We start from the raw sequence: 9,453 nt of genomic DNA, 5'->3' as shown, positions 1-9,453 counted from the left end.
AAGTGTGGTCTGGGGACCCCCAGGGGTCCTTCAGGGAGTTTCAGCGGGTCCACAGCAAACAAAGAACAGTTTAATCACTTTAACCCTATTTTATACTTTGTTTGAAAATAGACGATCTACAAGCTCACAACACGTCCCATTACTGGCCATTTTGAGCTTGTAGATCGGCTATTTTCGAGACATTTTGATAAATCTTGAAACATTTTCCCTGGCAGAAAATATTTTCAGGTGGGGGTCTGCAGCCAAATGCATGTCAATTTGGGGGTCCTTGACATGAAAATGTTTGAGATGGGTCTGAAATTACAATCTAACCCAAACGGACCCGGTTGAGTTGAAGCCCAAGCCCCATACCTACCCCATAACCCCCCACCCAACCCACCCTCATCACCCCCCATACCCCCACCCCCATATCCCCGACATTCGCCACACCCCCATTTTCCAGTCCCCTTCCTACCTGAAAGCCCCTACCCACCCGTCATACCCATCCCCATACCCCCCACATAGCCCCCTACACCCCTCCTTGCACCACCATATCACCCACCACACCCCTATTTCCACCCCATTACATACCAAGCAGCTGCTACCTTAAAGACCCTCCATATCCACCCACCAGCTTTCAGTAATAAAATGTTTTATATCCACTACTAACGCTACGTCTGAACATGAAATATGGATAACATTTTTAACAGCTAATTTCAGCAAATGTACATTGATGTCTAGTGGTGATATGTTGATTAATGTGAGAGAAATAATAAAATACATTAATTAATTAAATACAATAATTTGCTGTTCACTTCAGAAGTACCTCCACAGAACTATTAATTTATTTATTTTTATGTTTGGAGTCTGGTGTTCCACCATCTGTAGACTTATAGTTTAGGTATTCTTTACTTCATTCTCTCAATTTTATTTCTGTGTGTGATTTCCTGTGATTTCTGTGTGCAGCAATCACACACAGGTGTGACTGCAGGCAGAGCCATGCAGTCATGCCTTATATGGGGATTGGTGGGGCGGTTCCCTATGGTAATTAGGATGAACTGGCACACCCCTTCAAGTTACGAGGATTGTGATTCATCATCATCAAGAACATAGTTACGAACAATTCTGCCTTTTAAGAACGTTTCATGAATCTGACTCAACTTCTCTTAGGAATTCACTTAGGAAGAAATGTAAGAGGAAACATTAGGAACTTATTGCTGCATGAGGCCCTATGTTCTTGATGATGATGAATCCCAATCCTCGTAACTTGAAGGGGTGTGCCAGTTCATCCTAATTACCATAGGGAGCCGCCCCACCAATCCCCATATAAGGCATGACTGCATGGCTCTGCCTGCAGTCACACCTGTGTACACAGGAAATCACACACAGAAATAAAATTGAGAGAATGAAGTAAAGAATACCTAAACTATAAGTCTAAAGATGGTGGAACACCAGACTCCAAACATAAAAATAAATTAATTAATAGGTCTGTGGAGGTACTTCTGAAGTGAACAGCAAATTATTTTATTTAATTCATGAATGTATTTTATTATTTCTCTCACATTAATCAACATATCACCACTAGACATCAATGTACATTTGCTGAAATTAGCTGTTAAAATGTTATCCATATTTCATGTTCAGGAGTAGCGTTAGTAGTGGATATAAAACATTTTATTACTGAAAGCTGGTGGGTGGATATGGAGGGTCTTAAGGTAGCAGCTGCTTGGAGCTGTAATGGGGTGGAAATGTGTGTGGTGATGGAAATGGGTGTGGTGGGTGATATGGTGGTGCAAGGAGGGGTGTAGGGGGCTATGTGGGGGGTATGGGGATGGTATGACGGGTGGGTATAGGGGGGCTTTCAAGTAGGAAGGGGACTGGAAAATGGGGGGGTGGCGAATGTCGGGAATATGGGGGTGGGGGTATGGGTTGGCGATGAGGGTGGGTTGGGTGGGGGGTTATGGGGTGGGTATGGGGCTTGGGCTTCACTCAACCGGGTCCGTTTGGGTTAGATTGTAATTTCAGACCCGTCTGAAACATTTTCATGTCAAGGACCCACAAATTGACATGCATTTGGCTGCAGACCCCCACCAGAAAATATTTTCTGCCAGGGAATTTTTTTCAAGATTTATCAAAATGTTACGAAAATAGCAGATCTACAAGCTCAAAATGGCCAGTAATGGGACGCGTTGAGAGCTTTCAAACAAAAAATAGGGTTAAAGTGATTAAACTGTTCCTCGTTTGCTGTGGAAACCCTCGAACTCCCTCAAGGACCCCTGGGGGTCCCCAGACCACACTTTGAGAAACACTGCTCTAAAGATATGATAAAAATATTATTGTAAAATAAATCCTATATTATACAACTGTAGAATTGAAGAAACTTCGAGAATTAATTATTTTTGCACAAACATGTCACACTTAAGAACTAAAAGGCCACCCTAAGAGTGCTCTTCAGTGTGTGTAGATTCTGTTCTTACCTGAGAACAGATCACAGCTAAGAAAACATTGGAGTATACCAAAATCTTCTTAAAAACTTCTTAAGTGGGTCTAAGAAAAAATGTCCTCTTAAGAAAGTGTGTGTAGATTCTGTTCTTACCTAAGAACAGATCACAGCTAAGAAAACATTGGAGTATACCAAAATCTTCTTAAAAACTTCTTAAGCAGGTTTAAGAAGAGATTTCCTCTTAAGAACGCTTGCTGCATGAGGCCCATTGAGTGCCAGAGTTTTTTCTGGCTGTGTGCCACCAGTGCCAGCCTTTTCCAGCATTTTCACTAATATTTCAAGACCCACAGAATATTTTGTGCTTTGACTAAAATGACACAAAATATCTCATAAGAAAGATGAGACTCTCTGCTTTCCCCAGAAAAAGTGAGTTGCTAGCATGTTCAGTTCTTTAGTTGTCAGCAGTTGAATAGAGCTTGGTTTCACCTAAATCACCCATCTAGAAATAGAAACCTGAGATAAATGCATTTTTCTGAAGGAAACCTTCTCTCAAGCAGAATTCTTTTGAGGCCTTATATTTTTGGCATCAGTGAATGATCAGACATTTGTATACCATTTGTTTTCAAATAAATGCCAAAAATGTTTTACCAAATACAAAAATAAAGCTTTATTACCTCATTCAGTGCCAGAGTTTTTTCTGGCAGTGTGCTACCAGAGCCAGCATTTTTACTAATCTTTCAAGACCCAAAGAATATTTTGTGCTATGACTAAAATGACACAAAATATCTCAAAAGAAAGATTAGACTTTCTACTTTCTCCAGAAAAAAAGGTGAGTTGCTAGCATGTTTTGTTCTTTAGTTGTCGGCAGTTGAATAGAGCATGGTTTCACCTAAAACACCCCTTTAGAAACAATGCATTTGTGAAGGAAACTCTCTGAAGCAGAAATCACTGTTTAGCCTTTTATTTTAGACCTCAGTGAATGATCAGACATTTATATATGTAAACAAATGACAAAGGAAATACAAAAATAAAGCTTTATTACAGACTTATAGGCCTACATACAAAAGTACCCACTTTTTTACTTCTGTAAACCTGTGATGTGACAATAAAGCTCTCAACACTTTCCAGAGTTCAGATCTGTATGGTAGAGTGTGAAGCACTTCTTCCTGTGCAATGCAACTCCACAAGCAGCACACTGGTACCGTGACTCGCTCCTCAGCCCGTTCTTGGAACACACCCTGCAGCGCTTCGCTGGTGGCTGGCTTGCATTGGGGGTGTTAGCAGAACGGGGACATGGGCTTTTGGCCAAGGTGCAATGTTGGCAGACAGCCTGCTCATAGGGTCGGTGTGAGGTGCCCTCGGATCCCGTGCAGGCCGTTGGGGGGTGGTCCAGGCCTTGGTCACACTGTCTGTGAATGACTTCATGTTTTTACATGTGCCCTGTGGGTTTTTATCTTTGTACAGAACAAATGCATTATACATCGCAATTTCAAACAGATACACAACAAATTTGTATGTCCACTTGCTGGACTTCCTGGTGAAAGGATAGTAGGCCAAATTCTGGTCCAGTCTATCAACGCCATTCATGTAGTTGTTGTAGTCCACAACACAAGTAGGCCTGCTTTTTGGCACCCTCTCTCTGTGGGCTCTCCGCCACACCCGAACCTCTTCCTTCTCGTCCGGGTGGAACGTTGAGAGCATTCGGACGACATTTGTGTCCCGCCATTCCATCACCATCACCTTATTGTCTTTGTGAAGGACAATTCTTTCCCCCACGGGCAAGTCAGCATTAGAAGCCTTGTTTATGGCTGGTGGTTCGCCTCTGGTTTTCCGCAGTGTACCACATGTATGCGTCTTCAAGGCCAGGAGCTGCTCAGACAACTTCACAGAGTTGTAGTAGTTGTCCATGAAGAGTTTGTAGCCACAACCTGCCAGGCCACCGAGGAGAGAGGTCACTGTGTCTGCTAGGGAAACATGGTCTCCACTGTATGGCCTAAGGTTGTAGCAGTAACCAGTCTTAGAGTCACACAGGATATAGGACTTTATGCCATACCTTATTGGCTTTTGGGGATTGTATACCCTGAACTTGAGACGCCCGCGCCAAAGCAGAGTGCCTTCATCGATGGAGATGTTTTCATCTGGCTGATACAGCTCCTGGAATTTATTCACCAGGTAGTCCAACACTGGCCGGATCTTGAAAAGCCTGTCAACACCGTCCTCCTCGTTTTCAGGGTTTTCGCGCAGAAACCTCATGTGATCATCTTCTACAGTGTTGTAGTGCAGAAACCTCATGATCAGCTGGAATGTATTGCGTGACATGATCCTGCCGAAGTAGGGCGTCGACCACATTTCATCTGTAGCCCAGTAGCTCTTGAAGTCAGGCTTGCGAATGAGCCCGGTCAGGAAGAGGAGCCCGAAGAAGGTTTTCAGTTCCTCAACTGTGAGATCTTCCCATACTCTGACTCTAGAATGTGGCGCTGTGACGCTCGGAATGCAGTGCTCTGCGTACGCATTGCTCTCCTCAACAATGCGTTGGAGCAGCTCATCGGTGAGGAAGAGTTGGAGAAAGGCCACTGGCTGGTCAGAATCCAGAGCAGCAGCATCATTGAGAAGCCCGGGCTCTGCCGTAAATGTAATGGCTTCTGGCTGCCACTCCATCTCATCGAGGCCATACCACTTCGGAACGGGCTGGCGAGCACGTCCACGTCCCTGTCCACATCCCTTTCCTTGCCGTGGTTGACCTGTAAATTACAGAAATACCTAATTACCATAAAATACATATACATTACAATACAATACATGAATTTACAATGCAGGGGAAATCGCCATGCTGGCTTGTGGTGGACATTTGTCAAAATTCTATCTTTACCATGGACATAAAAAATTGTGGAAAATTATAACCAGAAACACACAAACCTTTACAACTCTGAGAGTGCACAAATGGAACCAAATGGACACTATGGGTCCATTTGGTTCCATTTGTTTACTCTCCGAGTTATGGGTATCCTTGAACATAAAAAGTGACACCTGTATGACACCTAATGTCATAGTAAATAAGTGACATGCATATTCTGAGGAAACCCTGGAGACTGAGACATTCAGTAATTGAGTCTTATGATCAAAATAATGTAAATAATCTAAAATTTGCCACAGACAAGGCCAAGTCTAGCCACAGACACATTTGTCCGTTTACGGACACATTGATAACCCCTTTTACAATGCAATACAATATATATATTTGTGTGGCAAGAAACTTTTTGTTCTTACCTCGATTTGTGCTACCAACAGCTGGTGTAGACAGAGGTGTGGGCTGTGCCGCACTCAAGCCAGCATCTGAAATCACAAAATATCAAATATAAGAGTTATGGTATGATGTGCACAAAATCAAATCAATGATTTACAATTATTTATAGAATGTAAAAATGTAACCAAATGTGTTACATTTGACTTCCCGGGTTATACACAATGTTTTAGTCCAATGTATCAACTCCATTCATTGAATGCTACAATGCAATAAGAAACATCTTACCTCGATCTTCACTGCCAACACCCAACTCTTCATCAGGCGGCTGTGTATCTTCCCCCGACTCAGAGTCAGAGTCAGAGTCTAAAATCAAAGTAAAATGTTTGTAGGTTATATGATGTACAGTACACAAAATAGCCACACACACACACACACACGCTCGCTCACAACGCAACGCGGAGCGAAGCAACGCCTTGTGAGCTTGTAGATCGGCTATTTTTCACAAAATGATACACACACACGGGGGCGGGTAACTTTACACACACACACACACACACACACACACACACACACACACACACACACACACACACACTCTCACAACGCGGAGCGAAGCAACGCCTTGTGAGCTTGTAGATCGGCTGTTTTTCGCAAGATCTACACACACACGGGGCGGGTTGACTTTACACACAAACGCACACACACGCTCGCTCACAACGCGGAGCAAAGCAACGCCTTGTGAGCTGAAATGCATGCAATGTTTTGATCTGGTTTCTTTTCTTTTTTTTTTTACATCTAAACTTGCACTCTGCCAGTAAACATCCTCAGACGAGGATTCAAGTGTTAAGTATCCATAAAAATGCTTTCCTAAAATGTTGATGTCCTCACAAGTATAGTATTGACAGAGAGTCTAGAGAAATTCTAGAAGAGACACTCTGACACTTTCCTCATGCTAATGTAGTCTAATCTACATTGAGTAGAGCTATGCATTCATGGACAGCGTCACACTGGTGTGACAATAGACGCTCACGACACATCGCCACGCATTTCAATGAGCGAGACCCCACCAGCGTGGGGACAGACCAGAGTCGTCGGTCTTCGGCACGCCCCCAAACTACCAGCCTGACGTCAGCGGTCACGCTCAGTTGCTAGCTGGGTTGTAGATCGGCTGTTTTTCACAAGATCCACACACACACACACAGGGCGGGTTGACTTTACACACACACACACACGCTTACCACTAGTGACTGGCCTGTTCTCTCGCGTCTGAACCCACGATTCGTCGTCATGCTCCAAATCACATCAGTGTCTGAGAAAAGCGGATCAGAGGCCTGGGAATCATATATATGGGCTTTCCACCACCTCACGCCAGGTCATCGCTCTGCCACTGCGGCGAAGGTGGCCTGTTTCGGGTCCGGAACGGGCGCCATGCCCTGGTGAAGTGGGTTCTTCCTCGACGTCCGAGAGCTCGGATTCCGTGTCAACGACCGCAGCTGGACCATCGCGATGACGAAACCATGTTTCGTCTAGAGTGAGCTGGCCGGGACCGGGGTCCCTAGTGGGTCGACGGACAGCAGCACCGGCGCGGGCACGACCACGGGAGCTTTTCTTTGGAGGCATTCTCACACAAAAAAGCTAACTACAACTAACGAACAGACTAACAAACAACTGGACTAACTGGACTCACAACTGGACACACTACAACTACAGGTATTTATCGATCTACTTACTGACTGTGTGATCTATGACTTTACTACTAACTACTACTACTGACTATGTGATCTACTGTATGACTTTACCACTAACTACTACTACTGACTATGTGATCTATGACTTTACCACTAACTACTACTACTGACAGAGATGTCCACGAGTCTCTGAGCTCGAGTCCGAGTCAAGTCTCAAGTCTTTGAGGCTCGAGTCGAGTCAAGTCTCAAGTCTTTGAGGGTTGAGTCGAGTCGAGTCCGAGTCAAGTCTCGGGTCTTTGAGGCTCGAGTCGAGTCGAGTCTCAAGTCTTTGAGGCTCGAGTCGAGTCGAGTCTCAAGTCTTTGAGGGTTGAGTCGAGTCGAGTCCGAGTCAAGTCTTTGAGGGTCGAGTCCGAGTCAAGTCTCGAGTCTTTTTAAAGTCTTTTTAAAAAATAAAAAAATGGGGGGGGGGGGGGCATAGATGTAAAAGTATAGACAGGTCATAATAAATCACATTAGATTCACAGATTAGAGATTTTATGTATTTTCCCCACAATTTATTTTCATTCAAATGAAATGTGATTGAACTTGCACTAATAATGACTTTAGTTGATTTTTCACTCTTTAAAATATAGTATTTCTTAATTATTAATAATTACAGCTTGTAGATTGGCTATTTTCATGATTTTTAATTGTTTTTAAATAATAATAAAAAAGGAACATACAAGATTTCCACCCGACAGCGATAATATATAGCCAATATGTTTCTGTATCAGTATATGAGTCAGTTTTTGCAGATTTCATTCTAATTGGCTACTATGCCTGCATATGAATTTCATGGGCCTGGGTAGGTCACCCTGGCTTGGCGGAGATATGCCCTGTTGCGCACACTCGACTCCGCACAGCAGTCCAACAGCAGAGCAGGTGAAAGCAATTCACTTAAACGAGGGCTGTGTTGCGCACCAAAAAACTGTCTAAATGTGGATCCCCAGTTCAAATATGATTCTTTTGGGGGGTCACGGCCTGAAAAGGTTTGAGTACCACAGCTTTTATGCAGTGAACATTACATGAGCGTAACGTTTACCGTGGTGAAGTGTTGAATATTCACCCAGCTGGGTTTAACGAAATGAAAATCCGATGTTTCCTAAACGTGCTGTCACAGATGATCCGACCATCTTATAAAAAATGTAAGCATATGCCAAGATAACTGAGGTTATATAGCTGATTCTGAGCTAAACATATTTGTTTAATTTCGAAGTTTTTATATTTAAACTTTATGATGAAAGGCCGCGGCGGCCACACACATAGCAGCTGTTGCGCTCGCCTCTCCATGTTTACGTTAATGAGCAGCATGAAACAGCTTGACTGAAGCCGGCTCCGCGCAGCCCGCACTGGAGCGGAGGTTTCTTTGCGGGGGGGCGGACAGGGGAGTGGAAGTTTTTTGGGCATTTCATTCATTTATTTGTCCAAAAAATAAACATAAAATAAAGATTGTCCACGAGTCTTTGAGGCTCGAGTCGAGTCAAGTCTCAAGTCTTTGAGGCTCGAGTCGAGTCAAGTCTCAAGTCTTTGAGGGGCGAGTCAGAGTCGAGTCGAGAGTCTCGTTTTTGGCCACTCGAGTGCGACTCGAGTCCAAGTCCCTAACTCGAGTCCCCATCTCTGACTACTGACTATGTGATCTATGACTTTACTACTAACTACTACTACTGACTATGTGATCTATGACTTTACTACTAACTACTACTACCGACTATGTGATCTATGACTTTACCACTAACTACTACTACTGACTATGTGATCTATGACTTTACTACTAACTACTACTACTGACTATGTGATCTATGACTTTACTACTAACTACTACTACCGACTATGTGATCTATGACTTTACTACTAACTACTACTACTGACTATGTGATCTATGACTTTACCACTAACTACTACTACTGACTATGTGATCTATGACTTTACCACTAACTACTACTACTGACTATGTGATCTATGACTTTACTACTAACTACTACTACTGACTATGTGATCTATGACTTTACTACTAACTACTACTACCGACTATGTGATCTATGACTTTACTACTAACTACT

Source organism: Gymnoscopelus braueri, assembly GCF_963280865.1.
Source record: "Gymnoscopelus braueri genome assembly, chromosome: 8".
Classification (NCBI taxonomy): Eukaryota; Metazoa; Chordata; class Actinopteri; order Myctophiformes; family Myctophidae; genus Gymnoscopelus; species Gymnoscopelus braueri.
This window is presented reverse-complemented; position numbering follows the sequence as displayed.